General features: G+C 49.6%; 1 protein-coding gene across 18 annotated transcripts in view; it reads left to right on the top strand.

The window, feature by feature from the left end:
* Window positions 1-15,793, top strand: part of MSI2 (musashi RNA binding protein 2) — a 433,576-nt gene that overhangs the window by 402,464 nt on the left and 15,319 nt on the right. The window contains exon 12 of one of the 18 annotated variants that reach the window (XR_003723736.2): window positions 2,453-2,502. The exons of the other annotated variants lie outside the window; for them this stretch is intronic. The gene's annotated coding sequence lies outside the window, so the exon portion shown is untranslated. The remainder of the gene's footprint in view (window positions 1-2,452; window positions 2,503-15,793) is intronic. 18 annotated transcript variants of the gene reach the window in all.

Genomic DNA, 15,793 nt, shown 5'->3' with positions numbered 1-15,793 from the left:
TGCCTCGAGCTACAAAGGACCCACTCCCCCGAATCATCCACTGGGGTTTTGTTTGGAGGGGGCTAGGGAGTTCTCAGGGGTTGCCGAGGGGCAGTTTGCCAGAGAGCTGGCAAGTGGGCAGACTGGCAGGCAGGTCCAGAGAGTGGGGCCCCCTGCCTGAGCTTCTGCTCACCACAGCCAGTTTCCAAAGGCCCCACCTGCCCTCTGGCCAGTGTCCCTTGGTCCCCCCAGCCCTGGGCCCTGGGGGCGGGGTGCACAGCTGCCTCGTGTCTCCCTGTGCCATTTAGTTTTTTAACTTGAGTGCTTTTTGATATCATTATAAACAAGCCTCGGCCCTACCTGTGCCTGGGGTTGGGGAAAAGATAAAAGAAAACTCTTGAGATTTTTGAGTGTTGTTGGTTGTTGTTTTCTCCGTTCAGTTTCTTTCTTTTTATAACTTGGATTATGAAACTAAACTTTAACCCAAAATTAACCCTGCCTCTCTCCCCACCCCACCCCGTTCTCCTTGACTTCATGGCAAGTTTAAAGGGCAGCATGGGGTTCTTTATGAATCTGAGAGCCGTAGTCGTCTCCCACAGTCTGTGCCCGCTTCTGCCACCCCACCCTCTCATGGACCCCCAGAGCCAGGCGGGAGTCCCACCCATCCCTCTAACCCCTAACCCCCAAGGTCATCTCCAGCCACACATTTTTTTTTTTTTCAGGATCAATGGTGTTTGATTTGTAGCCATTTCCATCGGGAGCAAAGTCTCTCCCAGCCCATTCTAGGTCAGCCATGCTCATCGCTGCACTGTTAGTGAACTGTATTCAGGAGTGTGCTCCCAGACCACCTGCCCACACCAGCCTGGGTTAGTGCAAGGAGTAAATCCTCAACTCCGAGGTGCCTGCCCTGCCCCACAGGGTGCAGGGTCAGCCTAGAAGCTACAGGGCAACCCCACAGTGCTGCCGGGCACGGGTGTCAGGGGCTTGGGATGTGCCCAAGGGCAATGACTAGACTGTATCCACCATAGTGAGAGCACTGCCTAGGCAGGAAGACACCTGCCTGTTTGTAGCCAGGTTACCCTAGTTCCTCAGCCCCACTTTGGACCTGAAACAGGGTTACAGGTTTGGGAAAGGAAGCACTCTGCCTTTCTTTCTTTTAACGCATTCTGCCAGTAAGGGGACTGTTACCTCACTCCCTCTAGAAAATGCTCGGGAAGCCAAGCCTAATGGGAGGGCCAATTATTTACCTGTGAGTGGCCTCTCAGTGGCAAAAGCTCGTTGCTCTGAATTTCAAGGGACCACACAGACTCACTTGGGTGTATGCATCAATCTGGGCCACAGAGGGCTTACTGGGTGTTGATGGCCTAGTTTCACCTTCCCCAGCTCCTGAAGCCCTGCCTTACCCACCCCAGTTCCTCCCCAGGGGAAAAGGATGCTCCTGCAGCCTCAACTACTGCAGGTCGGCACAAGCTCAACTGCATTCCCTTATAGGGAAACACAGGGAGACATTCAGGGAGGGTCTGTTGAGTACCTACCCTGAACTTGGTACCGTACTAAACCCGGCAGGCAACTCCAAACAGTAGGAGACGTGGCCTCCGCTCCCCGCGGTTCTCAGGCTTTGTTCAGGGATCAGGCATCATCCTATGGAGGGCCCTTTTTTTGTCTTTGATTTTTGTCTAGCTCCAATGTTTGAGTTTTTTTTTTTTTTCCTTCTATTATGACTTATAGGGGGAGCTTCCTGAGGTGAGAAGCACTTGCTGAGGGCCGTGGGGTGGAGGCAGCTTCGTTTTTGCTCAGGGTAGCGACTTGGAACCGTCAGGGCTATGGTGTCAGGGTAGGAGGTCCGGGGGGGGGAGCCTTGAGGTCTGTGCCCACCTCAGCCAACTCCTCTGGGCCAGCCTGCCCCCCTGTTCCTAATTCCCCCAGGACCTGAGGTGAGCAGGGCTCAGGCGACCCCACCAGGTGAGGTCCCTGCCGACTCCTAGATAACTTCACTATCAGTGGTCACTTTTCTTTTCCCTTCACCTGGTAGTTTGAAATGTCATCTTTTCTTGTGCTCAGTCGAGAGTTTGTTTGTTTATTTTGATCGTATTCATTCAGTTCCAGTGGCCCCATCCTGTCCCACCCAAACCTCAATTCAGTTCGACAGAAGCCTCCCCTGACAGTTGAGGGAAGTGGTTTGGATATTCAGGGTATTTTAGTTTGGGGTGACATTATGGGTGGGTCCGTGTATCAATCTTAGAGCTTCTGAGCCCCTGGTGCCACCCCGTCCCACCTCTCCCCACCCACCCAGCCCCAGCCAGGACCCCTTACTGTACTTTATACTTGCCAGCTTTATTCCAATCTAGTAACATGAGCTCCTGATGGTGGTGGTGAGTGTGAGCAGTCATATTTCTGTTGTCTTTTCTCTTGCTTGGTTGGGGCTGCGGTGAGAGTGTCTCTGAGGCATACTTTCCCGCCTCTCTTACGCTAGGATCTGCACACCTCCTCTCAAACACTCTTCTGAGCACGCTCAGCGGGAAGGTTTGTCCACACCTATTAATCCTCTCTCAGTGTCCAGCTTCCTGTTAGTACCAGCTGGTTTGCATGTTTTTGCTTGTTCAGATGAAACAGTTCAAGAAACAAACTCATATCCAACTCTCAAGAAATGTCTTTTTTTGTACACTTTCGTTTTTGATTTTTTTTTTATTAGTTACAACTCCAAAACACCTGTTGTCCAGTAAAACATTTCACACCTCCCCTGCCTGTTCTTAGATTGTATGTATCTGTGGGACTGAACTAAATGCATGCACTGTAGTAGATGTACTGGTAGCCGTAGCTGTAGTTGTAGTACATGCATTGTTGAGTTGATATTACAGGGTCTTTGACGGCTCGGCACAGCACAGCCGTCTGAAGGATAGTGCGGGGACCAGGAAGAGAAGGGGCTCCATATTTTCAATGTTTCCAAGGGGCTTGGATCCATGTTCTCACCATCAGCCACCACCACCTCCCCTCACACTCCCCGCTCCCCCGGTCCAGAACTGGGTCACCACCCTCAGCTCTAGCCTTCCCCACTGAGATCTCTGTTGATATTGTCCAATTATAGTGCAAAAATGGAACCAGGATTGGAAGGAGTCTTAAAGGTCTTCCTTGTTCTTGTCTTTCTCATACTATTCTTGAACAGAGCAGATCTTTTTTCATTTCTTAAGGCCTACCAGCAAGACTCCTTCGAGCCCCTCTACTCCTTGAGTCCTTTGGCAGGTCACAGCCAGCCCTTCAGGGATACAGGTCTATGTGGCAGCCCTGTCTCTATGGATTACTTCTTGGGGTGGAGGGGAAATGAGACACGGTAAGGAAGGGTTTGAGATCTTGAGATCCTTGGTCTGCAGACAGGGAATGCACTTGGTCCTAGTGAATCATTGCCATTTGTTTTTAAGGTTGGTGAAGTTTAAGTAGGGTAAGAGTGGTGACATTCTTAGCATGGAGGTGACTGGCACAGTTTCATGGAGACAGGAAGGGAGGTGTGCTTGGAACATCCAAGAGGAACCACCCCCAGTTTCCTCCAACTCCCCAGGAAGGCTCCCTAAAGGGGAAAGGAGCAGTCCTGCAGCCTGTGCCCTTAGAACAGGAGCACATGCAGCCAGTTTGGACACACTATCTTCCCTACATTTGTGGTGACAAGCCATAAGGGAGTGCCAGAGGTCTCTCAGACCTTTTGGAGGTGTCCCCACCCCTTACATGTTGACGCCGAGTGAGCAGTGCCTGCCTCCTGGAACCTGCTCTTTCAGTCAGGGTGTGGTGGCTCTGCCCAATGCTGCAAGAGCATTGATGGAACACAGGTGGGATCTCAGGGTGCAGGTTATCTACTGTGGGAGACAGAAGCCCAGGAAAACGTCAGAATCCATAAAGTCCCCTGAGAGAATGCGTAGAGATAAAGCAAAATGGTAGTGCTGTGGAAAGAATCTACCAAGTTGTGGAAATTGGTGGCAGAATCGGAATGAACAAGGATTGAATGTGAGTTAGGCCAGTCTGCCCCCAAACAGAATGAGGGCACCAAGGCCCAGGAAGATAAATCTGGAAGGAGCTGTTCTTCTAGCTTGGCCTGCAAGGGGGTGCGGGTGGGGGAGGTGCACAGGGAGATGGCTGGAACTGTCAGGCTTCAGGGCTGCTGAAGCTGCAAATTGACCTGAGGCTGGGGAGTAAGAGAAAAGGGTAGGGACAGAAGGCAGGGAGAGCAGAAAATCCCCTCCCACTGGCCTAAATCCCAGGTCTGGTTCTGCTAGGAAAATGGCTTTGCTGCCCTGTGGCTGGAAATTCTAAGAGCTCCAGTTCCAGTTGGTAAAATGAGCAAAAGTAAAATGCAAGTCAGGGGATGGAATAAATAGTTTAACTTGAACCAGAAAAGAAATTGCTTTAGGGAGGAGAATAGATCTCAAGAAGTAGTCATGCCCATCCCAATCTCCCTTCAAGATGTTTTCTGTGTTCCTGCTGCAAGCCTCTGCCTTATATATGTTAGGGGCTGGGGGACATGAAAGATAGTATCTGACATATACTCTTCCACTTGCTGGAGGGATCCTGGAGCTATTTGGGTCAGTTGCACCATAAGCTTTAGGGTTCCCAGGTATTGCTTTCAACATGTATTAAGGATTTGTTTTGTGCCAAGCACCAAGGAATATAAAGGCAGATGGCACTTGTAGCCTTTGGTGGCCTGAGACTCTAGTCCTGTCCTCTGAAAGTCCGTGTTTCCCACAATGCACTGTTTCTGGCCTGAGAATGACCACTATCAGCTTCATTTAAAAAAGGAAAATGGATCAATGTGTGCCTTCATTTCTGAAGAGGGCTTTCCTGCGCTTCCATGAGCAAGATCCATGGCGGGGCGGAGCGGGGGATGCAGTGCAGCCATCTCTGCTTTCTCACCCAGCCTCCCTGTGCTAGCAGCAAGCATCCTCTGGGGGCTGTGAACCCAAAATGGTCCATCTGTGGGTAAGGTCATGGGGACACCCTTGTGCTAAGATAAAGCCACATCTGTGGCCATGGAATAGAGCCAGTAGTGGCCCAGGGGGAGAACAAATCTCTGACCCATTAGGGCCAACCACCACAACCAGCCAGACTTACCAAAGGATCTTACCTGAACACACGTCTCTCAGTCCACTGCTGTGTGTTCTGGTGATGGACACCTCGTTTCCCAGTTTGTCATTAAAATGTTCATTTCTGGGACAGCCAGGACTTTTCACCATAAAGAGTCCAGCATTGGATTTCAGTAACCCCAGTGAATTTATAATAATGCTCAGAGCTGCCCGCTGCTGACCTCAGCTTCATTCATTTTCCAAGGGCTTTCAGACCAACCCTGTTGAGGATAAAATACATCAGCTCTAATCAATAATTTTGTAATAGAAATACTGTGCACTTGATAAATCAACTCTAGTGCAATTAGTGACTAGCCTTGAAGCCCAGACCTAAGTATAAGTTAATCCTAAAGTGAATGGAGTGGGGGAATGTTAATGGTCTTTTAAATCAGTGGAATTATTTTCAGTGGTTGACACATCTCTGCCTGCCCCCTGAGCTGGTTGGTCGTTGCTCTTGTGTCGGCTCAGGAGCTCAGGCCCAGCTGTCTGGAGCAGGGGTGGAAAGTGTGGTGGTGTCCTTGGTAGCTCCATAAGGGCATGTAGAGCACAACAGAGAGGGGCCTAGAGACCCGCTCCTTGCACCCTGGGCTGGGTGGGGGTACTGCAGGGTCGAGGAAGCCCCTAAAGCTGGTCAACCTGTGGGTTGGTGAGAGTCATCCAGGGAGCATGTGCCCAGGTGTATCATTCATGGTTGCTTGTGTTTTGCTGAGGTTTTTTTATTTGGATGGTTGGTTGGTTGGTTTGTTGTTGTTTTGAGACAGACTCTCACATGTTGCCCAGGCTGGAGTGAAGTACAGTCTTGAACTCCTGAGCTCAAGTGAACCTCTTTCCTCAGCCTCCCAAGTAGTTGGAACTGTAGGTTCATACTACCATGCCCGGCTTTGGTTTTTTTGTTTGTTTGTTTTTTGGTCTTTTGCTTGTTTGTTTGTTTTTGTTTTTGGTAGAGACAGGGTCTCACTATATTGCTCAAGCTGATCTCAAAACTCCTGGCCTGAAATGATCCTCCCACCTTGACCTCCCAAAGCACTGGAATTACAGGTGTGAGCCACTGTGCCTGGCCTCTGCAGAGTTTTGACGTTCAGATATACACCATGATGTATATTACCATAGCCACCCTGTGAGACAGTCAGGAAGGCAGAAGTTTGTGGCCTGGTTTACAAGCATGTTTTTGTTTTGTTTTTGTGAGAAAGCTGGGCTACAGAATGGCTACGTGACTTATTTTTAAATCACACACCTGGTTACCTGGGGAGCAAGGCTTTGGTCAAAGGTGAAGAATCCTGGACTTGAACCCAGGTCTTTGGCCCCCTTAAGTAGCCCTCTGGAGAAGCCATGTTTTTTATGAGGGACACACCTGCCCCCCAGGACACCGGGCACAAGCAGGAATAAAGACCGTGTAGGGATAGCCCAAGTAGCCTCAGCTTCCAGCTCTATATAGGCCAAGCACTCAGGCTCTGGCCTAAAACCTCATAGTCTGATCTTTCAGATGTAGATTTCAGAACTGGACCTAGGGGACATCTGCCATGGAGTTGAATGTGGCAGATATCTATTAAGTGTGTAACAGTAGTAATTATTGTTATATGTGGTAGGTGTGGTAGGTACTGTCCTAAGCCTGATTCAAGGGTGCTTTTCACTGTATCAGAAACCTCCCAACACTGATTAAACACTATAGGTTAATGTTACAGGGAATTAAATATTATGGGGGATTTATTGGCTGACATCCTGGAAGCTCCATAGAAGAGTGGGGTTCATGCCTGGATTGTTCGGGGATCTTTTTTCTGCAATTCTCTTAGCTCTGTCCTCCTTCTCATTTCAATACTGTCTTTATATTGGTTTTCCTCATGGTGGCAAAATGATTGCAACAGTTTCTGGCATCATACCATCCTGTCCAGAAGAGGGGAGTCAGATGGTCCAGAATTCTAGGAAAGTCCAGAGCTTTGTGCTGCTTGGCTAAGGCTTGGGTTACAAAACCAGTCACTGAGGGTGGGATCCATCACCCTCTAAGTGGAATGGCTCTTTACACAGTGGGGTAAGGATGGATTCCAAAGGAAAACCTGCGTGCTGATAAGAGGGGAAATGGAAGAATGATGCTGGAGAGACAACCAGTGGATGCCCACTACAGCCCTGGAAGTTCCTGGATAAATACTAAGAGTCTCTATGCCCTTGAAGATCTCCCAACCTAGTGTGGAAACTAATGGGTAATTACAATAGGATGCTGTAAGCCGGGTAACAGAAGCCTATCCAACATACAGAAGTAGCACAGAGGAGGAAGTGGTTAGCTTTGCCTGGGAAGTCAGGGAACATTTCACAAGGGAGTGAATGTTTCCACTTTGAAAGGACAAATAGGAGCTCCCCAGGGGGCCAGGGAACATCATGGGCAAAGCCACCAGACCCCAGGACAGTGGAGTGAGGTGGAGGCCCTGCAGATGCTTTATTCCGGCTGGAGAATAAAATGCAACAGGGGAGTAACTGTAGGTAAAGCCAGAGAGCTCGGCAGAATCAGAGCAGGGAACCCTTGGTACTAAGCTAAGAAGACTGGATTTACATGGGCAGGGCCCATGAGACCATGGGAGGCCTGAAACTAGGAACTGACATCAGATTTGTATGTTTGACAAGCTTTGCAAACATTGTCCAGGATGGATTCAAGACGCAGGACTGAGGTGGGAGGACGAGTTACAGATAATTCATGTGCATTCTAAACACTCCATAGATGTTAATATATAGCTGCTCAAGAAGCAGTAGGCCTTTTGCTCTTATCCATAAGATGATTAACTCTGGATCACGCTAGGGGCTGGGGTGGGATGCAGAATAATTCCATGGCATGGTCCTTGCCTTCAGCCAACTTTCAGGCTTCTGGGGAAGACAAAAGTATACAACCAATGTGAGAGCTAGCATTTAATAAGGATAGATTCCTACATGGTCAGAGAGTACCAAGCAGGCAGGAAGCTTGGTGGAGGAGGCAAGACATGACACAGGCCTTGGAGAATTTGGAGTGGGAGCTGTCTGCTAGGCAGGAATACGGGCTTGAAGAGATAGAGACAGTCAAGGTTCTGAGAGATCTTGAAAGCCATGTTGATATAGTCATAGGAGAGAGAGGTTCGTATTCTTCGTGGAAGTGAAGCTCAGCAAGGACAGAGCCATCTAAAGAAGATAAGCCTGGCTGTAGCTCCACAAAGAACAGTCTGACCCCTAATCCTGGGGTCTGGGGCTGAGCTTGTGACCTGGAGCAAGGGGTGTGGAATGAGAAGCATTGAGAAAGCAGACACAGGAGGGCATTCCATGGCAAATCTCTGCCTTAGTTCCCCTATTTTCCTTTGCTTCTGCCAACAAGTTGTTATTTATTCCCTGCTTGGGGCTATTGCTTCCCATTCCTTTGCCCTTGAGGTGGCCACTGTCCCCTTTCTTTCTGCCACTCCACTTCCCTCTGTCCTTGTCTTTGCCCTCTCTGTCAAAATTCGGCTCCAAGTGCCAGGAAGCCATACCTGATTCACCCTACCTGGGGCACCTCCTCCTCTGCTCCATGCCCTCAGTCCTCTTCCTCATCGGTGAGCTCTCCTGAATGAAAGGTGGGATTATGGGTCCTTGGAAGATATTTTGCATATATCCGTGGGTGGCACCTGCTTTCCCCAACAATGCAAACCATCAGGCCTCCCAGAGGCAAAGTCAACCTAGTCCTCATTCTTCATATGGATGAGTAATTACTATGCAATTAGAAAATACAGAAAATAAAGGGGCCCTTTGTTCCTGATTGCTTATTAATATTAATTTTTTAAAAAAGGTCTCCCTTCCCAGCTTGGGATCCTACAGAACAGGAAGCAGACGAATAATGCTTTTGAACAGCTGTGATGGGCTGTTGAAATTAGATCTGTCAGGGGATGAGAACACCACGATGGCAGCCACTCCATGGTATAGGCTAAAAGGGTTCCAGGGAAAGGTATCTTGTAAGTGGTCAATAGAATGCTAGAGACACATCCTAGCCAATTTTAATCCAATAATGATAATAGATGTTAATAATGCTAGCTCACATGTATTATGAGTGAGCCAAGTATCATGTCAAGCCCACCAGCCTTACCCTATTTAATTCTCATAACCCTATGAAGTGAGCACTAATCATTCTCATTCCCATTTTAAAGATTTAAACACTGTAGTTTGGAAAGGATAGTAGCTTATCTGAAGTGGCAGAGACAGGATTTGAGCCTAAGCCTGTCGTCATTCTGTGCTCGGATAAGCCACTATCAGCGGACGCTCCATCGCACTAGCCCTGCGATGGCTGAGCCAGGCTCTACAACCTTAAAACAGACACTCAAGAAAAAATCACAGCTGCTCTTAACTCAATTCTCCATTATCCTTGGGGGAGGAGATAACCCCAAATCATTTACGAGTGGCCTCAGGAGGCAGTATAAGTATTTTTTGCACCTGCTCCTGCTGTTGCAGACACTGCCTGGCTTTGGCTGATATTTCTGATCAGGTTTCTGGTCCCTGAATGCACTCAGACCAATGTCAGACAAAGGAGGCCGCGAGGAGGCGTGGTCGGGTAAGAGGAAGCCAGCCTGAAGAGAATTATTGGAAGGAAACCTTTAGCTGAAACAAGGCTGAGGGAAGTTAGCCAATGCCCAGAAGAAACTAGGCGATGGAGCACGGGCGGGCTTCTCTGGGAAGACAGACGTCCTCTGTAGGGATGAGTCAACATTCTTTCCTGTGGGCTGCGAGGACCGCATCTGGAAGGTCGCTGGGAAGCCCCGCCCGGCCTTACGACTGGGAGGTGATTGGCTGCCCAGTTGCTGGGGCTTTGCTCTGAGCCAGTGGCGGGGGGAGGGGCGGGGCCAAGGCGGGAGCCGCGGGCTTCTTGGCCAACCATCCTGCAGGGAGGCTGGGCACCCGGTACCATGGCAACCGCGAGCAGGGCCTCATTTGTTTTGTAGATGAGTAATTACTACACAATTAGAGAAAGCTAAAAATAAAGGGGCCCTTTGTTCCTGGTTACTTATTAATATTAATAAAATGGTCTGCCCAGGTCTGTGGTAAACATTTGATGCCTGGGTGCCTGTGGCAGAGGCTATATAGCCGGGAAAGGCAGCCCAGCCCCTCTTGCCTCTCTTTCGGAAAGTTATTTCTGACTGTATCCTGGAGAGGGTGGGCTTCTGACCTTGGAGAGAAGAGGAGGGGCTCAGCATGACAGACATGGGATCCAGGATGCCCTGGAGTCGGGGTCAGTCCCTGACTCGGGTGGAAAGGTGGCGGCAGCGTCACCATCCTTCAGAGGAAAGACAGACGCACAGCAGCAAAGCAGACACCATGGACTAGTGTCAGAGAAGACCTCTAGTCCAGTTTTGCTGTGTCCTTCTGTGTTTTCTGGCTTTGATTGATCAGCTCCAGGTGTGTAAAATAGTCTTTAAGTCTTCAATGGAGGTAGCCCCCAAGACTCCAGTGACTCCCCTCCCGTCTGGCTTAAAGGACACATTTGGTTCAGGCTTGGAAATGATCTGCTGGAGGTTTACACTGTTCAGGGTTGTCCCCGTGGCTCCGCATGCCCTGGCCTTCGAAGTTAAAGCAACTGAGAGGCTTGCTTTCTATCCCTTCTGCCTGCTAGGGGGAGAGGTTGCCTTGTTGATTACTCCAGTGAGGATGATTAACAGCTTAAAAAAAAAATAGAGGCAGCATAACAGCATAGAAGGCAGAGTAGGGAATCAGAAGACTTGGTTCCAGGCCTGCTTCCACCTCTACTAAATGAGGATTTCAGATAAAGGGTCCTTGGGGGCCATTTCAGTTCTACAGCTCTGTTTTGCTGCTGTTTCCAAAGCTCGAAATCCCTTTTCCTTGGAGATAGGAACAGTGACAGTGACAGTGCCTTAAGATCTGAGAAAACAGACCAGGCACAGTGACTCACACCTGTAATCCCAGCACTTTGGGAGGCCCAGGCGGCCGATCACTTGAGGTCAGCAGTTTGAGACTAGCCTGGGCAACATGGTGAAACCCCATCTCTCCTAAAAATACAAAAATCAGCCAGGTGTGGTGGTGTGTGCCTGTAGTCTCAGCTACTTGGGAGACAGACAGGAGAATTACATGAACCCGGGAGGCCTAGGTTGCAGTGAGCCAAGATTGTGCCACTGTACTCCAGCCTGGGTGACATAGCAAGACTCCCTCTCAAAAAAGGGGGGGGGGGGAAGAAAAAAGATCTGAGAGAAGTGAGTGGAGAGAAAGCCAAGAGGTTCCAGGTGATAGAAAACTTGGTGGGAATTTGAAAACAGTCAGCCATGAATTGTTTAATGTATGAAGGCAATGGGAGGGACAGAAGCGGTTCCAGAACTGTGTATCATTTTACACATCTGTCCTCAGACTTCCATCCTTGGGTGTGGTTGATTAAATCTTAGGGTTTGATTCTGTGTGGATGGTATTCATGAATAATAGTGGACCTGTAAATAGCTGCTGTCAATGAGCAAATCAACCCAGAGACTGAGGCCAATGCTGTGGCTCTTGAACATTACTCTCTGTTAGGATCACCCAGGGAGTTTTTAAACTGTGCAGTGGCCAGGCTGCATCACAGACCCATCAAACCAGAATCTAGCAGGCTGAGCCTCAGGCAGGTGCAGTGTGTAACACTGGGCCCAAGTATCTCATGTTCTTGCTGGATGTAAAGCTGCATAACATCTCTGTGACTGTCACTGGTACCCCAGCCTCCTCTAACTGGGAGGTGGGGAGGTGGGGAGGTGGGGCTGGGATCTCTAGCCTGCTGGCTGCTGTGGAGCCCATGGCTCTCCTGCCTCCATTGGTCTTCCCAGCAGGGTCAGGAAGGCCACCCTCCAGGGTGGACCAAGGGGTTTTTGTCCTCATAGAGGGACCCTCCTGTCTCTCTCGAGGACAGGCCAGTCCTGGCTGAGATTAAGTACATGTACAAATAAAACTAGCAGCCTGCAGCAACCGTAAACAGAGAAGCAGCCACCCTCCTTGACTGACCAATGGGGGCCTTTTGGTAAGGTCGGAGTTTGTTTGTTATTAAAGACCTAATTAGAAACATGAGAGGGAGCTGAATGGCTCTGTGCTTGGCTAATTAGTGACATGTATGCACTTGCTTTGAACTTCAAGGACACAGAACTATTAGTGCTTACATCAAAAATGGATTAGACTCCTGTGCCTTTATAATCATTAAAGAGGAGCTACTCAAGTGGAAAGTCTTTTGTGTGGGTCCTCAAGGGGCTGCCCCTGGGATACCTTCCCCACCCCACCCTGCCCCCTGCCTGCTAGAGCCCCAGCAGTGAGTTTTCTATTAGATATGATTGGGCAATAAATACCGTTCAGCCCTAGGGCATGCGAGCTCCCCAAAGGCCTTGGCTCTCAGCAGAATGGAGTGGTCTTTTAGGATTGAGATCAGCTCTCTGGGTGGCCCCCTGGGTCCAGGCACCTTCCTGGGGTTGGGGAGGGGAGTTCTAGCGAGGGCCCAGGGTTGACCAGGGCTTACTTTCGCTCTGGCAGTGCCCTCTCTGCTTCCAGCCTGACCCCACCAGTACTGCAAGTCTGCTTGTTCTTTGGTCTGTGGCATAGGGGAGAGTGACCTAGTCATCAGGAGAGAGGCAGTCCTGTATCTCTTGGGGCGGTCAGATCCTGACCTCAGGGAACCCCCACCCTGATGGAAGAGATGTTTCCACTCCCAGGGAGCTCCCAATTTGGAAAGGGCAACAGGGTCCATCCCTCAGGAGCTTCTACTCCAAGGTTGGAGAATCTGTTCTGTGTCCTTGAATTTGCAATTTCTCTGGGGCAAAGAAAGATCCAAGTAAACAGAGGAAACCTTGTCAAAGTATAATTCCAGAAGGGACACCTGAGCAGCATAATTCAAAAAGCATGTGCCTTCAAGTTAGAGCCAGATTTGGTCCTGTCTGAGACACTGTGTGGCATTGGACACATTTCCTAGCTGCTCAGACCCTTGGTCTCCTTATCTGTAATGGGGGTTACAAAGCTGCTCTTACAAGATGTTCGGAGCATGAAAAAAGATGGTGTGAAGCACCTACCAACATGCCTAGCAACACGGTAGGGGCTCATAAGTTTGGGTTCCCTTTCCAGCCTCACACCTGCAGAAGCCGCAGCTTCTAGAACTTTGTGCTTCTTGCCTCATTGGTTTTCACCTCCAGGCCCTGTTTTGTCCCTGCTAGTATCAGGCCTAACGGGGCAGAGTGACATCTAATTCTTACACAGCTTCTCATCATGATTGAGAGGACCACGTTAGGCTGCCTCATAAGTCTGTGGTCCTAGCCTTGGATTTCATAGTGTTTTCTGTTAGCAGTAGTCTGTCGTGCAGAAACTGGGCCTGCAGTGAGTGGAATCACTTGTAAGACACAAGGAAGGATCTGAGCCTCCTGGCCAGAGGCAGGCAGGAAGGTGGTTTTCAGGTTGGAAATTGGTGCCCGAGCACACCACAGAGCAGCAACATGAGAGGGTGGCTGGAGATGTGGGGAAAAGCCAAACTGGCTTCTTTTTTGAAAAAAGAGATGAATGTGCTTCAAGGACAGAGGCAGTCACTGGATCAAAGCAAAGCAATGCAAGGCACATTTTCAGGACTGAACTAGTAGAAACTTGGAGCCACCAAACTGTAAGAGAGAATAGGGAGTTGTCTCCGGGCAGCAAACTCCCTGTCTATTTCCTTTGGAGTCTCAGACGTGGGAGGGCTGGATGAGGAAGCAAGGGCTCTGGTATCACCCAACAGGGGCCACCTCTCTGCCTTTTCTCTGCTGAGTGGTGATGGTGGCATCTCGCCTCCCCACAGCTACGTGCCCAGCTGCTGGGTGGCTCAGTGCAGCATGGCATGGGTGCTGCAGGTTCCGAGGAGCCTCCTTGTCTGTTAATCCTTGCAAATTCTAACCTGTGTGGGCCTGGAGTCTGAAGCCAATTAATTTAAGGAAGAGGCAGCAGGATGTTAGTGTTAAGACACCGCCTGCTTCAGCCAAACCATAACATGTGTCTCCCGGGTTGGTTTTCCCTCCTCTTCTGAAGCGCTTTAGAGGCTCAGGGTGAGGTGTTGTTGAAGCATCCGTTCATGGTGGAGAGGGATCAGGAACACCATCCTGCATTTGAGACTTGAAGCCTGGTCTGGTGAAGCCTGGCAGATAGTTCACACAAGCAGGACAAGCCCTGTGCCAATGCCAGGCAGGAGTGACATCTGGTCACTGCACAGGGCCCCAGTGACTGCCTCATGGCCTTTCCCTTCCCGGGGCCCTCTGTGCTTGCCTCCTGGAAACCTGCAAACAAACTCAGTCCCTCAGGGCCCTTAGGGGTTGAGAGAAATGGGAACTGACCTCAACTCCAGAAAGTTCTTTCCTTGGCCTCATGACAAAAGCCTAGTTTCTCTGGCCACAAGGCCACAGCCCATTCAAGGCTGCTCCATCCCCAGAATTTGCACCATGAGCAGACAGCAGTCAACCACTAACAACCATCCTCCCTCACCCACCTTCCCAACCCACCAGCCTAGAACCCGCCCGGCCTGGCCCTTTTGGAGCTTGAGATACACTTACAGAATCAAATCAGGGCTGATAATAAAAACGTATCAGGAGGGCCGGGCATGGTGGCTCACGCCTGTAATCCCAGCACTTTGGGAGGCTGAGGCAGGTGGATCACCTGAGGTCAGGAGTTCGAGACCAGCCTGGCCAACATGGTGAAACGCTGTCTCTACAAAAAATACAAAAATTAGCCAGGTTTGGTGGCATACACCTGTAATCCCAGTTACTCAGAAGGCTGAGGCAGGAAAACCACTTGAACCCAGGAGGCAGAGGTTGCAGTGCGTCAAGAGTGCACCACTGCACTGTTGAGATTATATCTCAACAGAAAATGCATGGTCCTAGCCAGAAAGCCTTTCTCAGATGGGTTGGTTCTGGGTGTTTGGAACTTTCTCCCTACACTGATCTGAATGGTAGTGTGCTTCCCCAGCTTTACCACTCACATGTTATAGGAGAGTTTTAAAACTGGCTAATAATGATACTATCTCCTGAGGGTTTTAGGGGAGTGTGACTTGACCAGAAGCCAAGATCTTTCAACAAAATCATTCACAAGTGTTAAGTGCTCATGTCCATCAGTTCGCTACTTGAGACAGGCCAACATTAACCAGTAGACATTATCAGCACCAACCTCAGTGGTCTGAATCAGGTTAAGTTTTGAGAACAAGCAGAAACTACAACTTATCATAAGACTGGCGCCATTGTCACTGACATTTGGAATGTCTGTGTGATGCTGGCTGTCCTATCAGCCCAGTGCGTGCCCAGACACTCACCATGTGTCCCGTGCAGCATGTAAGAGGAGCCAGGCGACTCCAGATACATCAAGACTAGCATGATGTTGACACCAGGCTGAGTGTGTACCTCTCAGTCATGTATCTGTTTGTATATGCAGACAGTGAAAAAGAAATCCCATCACATCGCTCTGTTAATCCTCCCCCAGTTTTAAAGTGTCTTCCCCCTTCCCTTCTAAAATAGCCTGAATTTCAGCAGAGCTTTTAAAACTATATTGTGTATAAAATTGACTGTCCCTGCATCTGGGTGCCTGAACTGATTTGATTTTAATTTAGCATGTCATACAATTTTCCCAGGTTGGACATCGTTGCTGATCTTCTCTACCAGTCTCTCCTACCTTCAGGCTAAGCTCTAGAAGGAAAGCTTGAGCCAAGGATTGCTGGGACATAGCTGGCCGGGCAGACTCCTGGAGTGTAATCCTACCTTGCTCTGCTCGAGACA

This window comes from Macaca mulatta, chromosome 16, assembly GCF_049350105.2.
Source record: "Macaca mulatta isolate MMU2019108-1 chromosome 16, T2T-MMU8v2.0, whole genome shotgun sequence".
Classification (NCBI taxonomy): domain Eukaryota; kingdom Metazoa; phylum Chordata; class Mammalia; order Primates; family Cercopithecidae; genus Macaca; species Macaca mulatta.
Note: the sequence above shows the minus strand (reverse complement) of the source record. Positions and strands in the feature narration are given on the sequence as shown.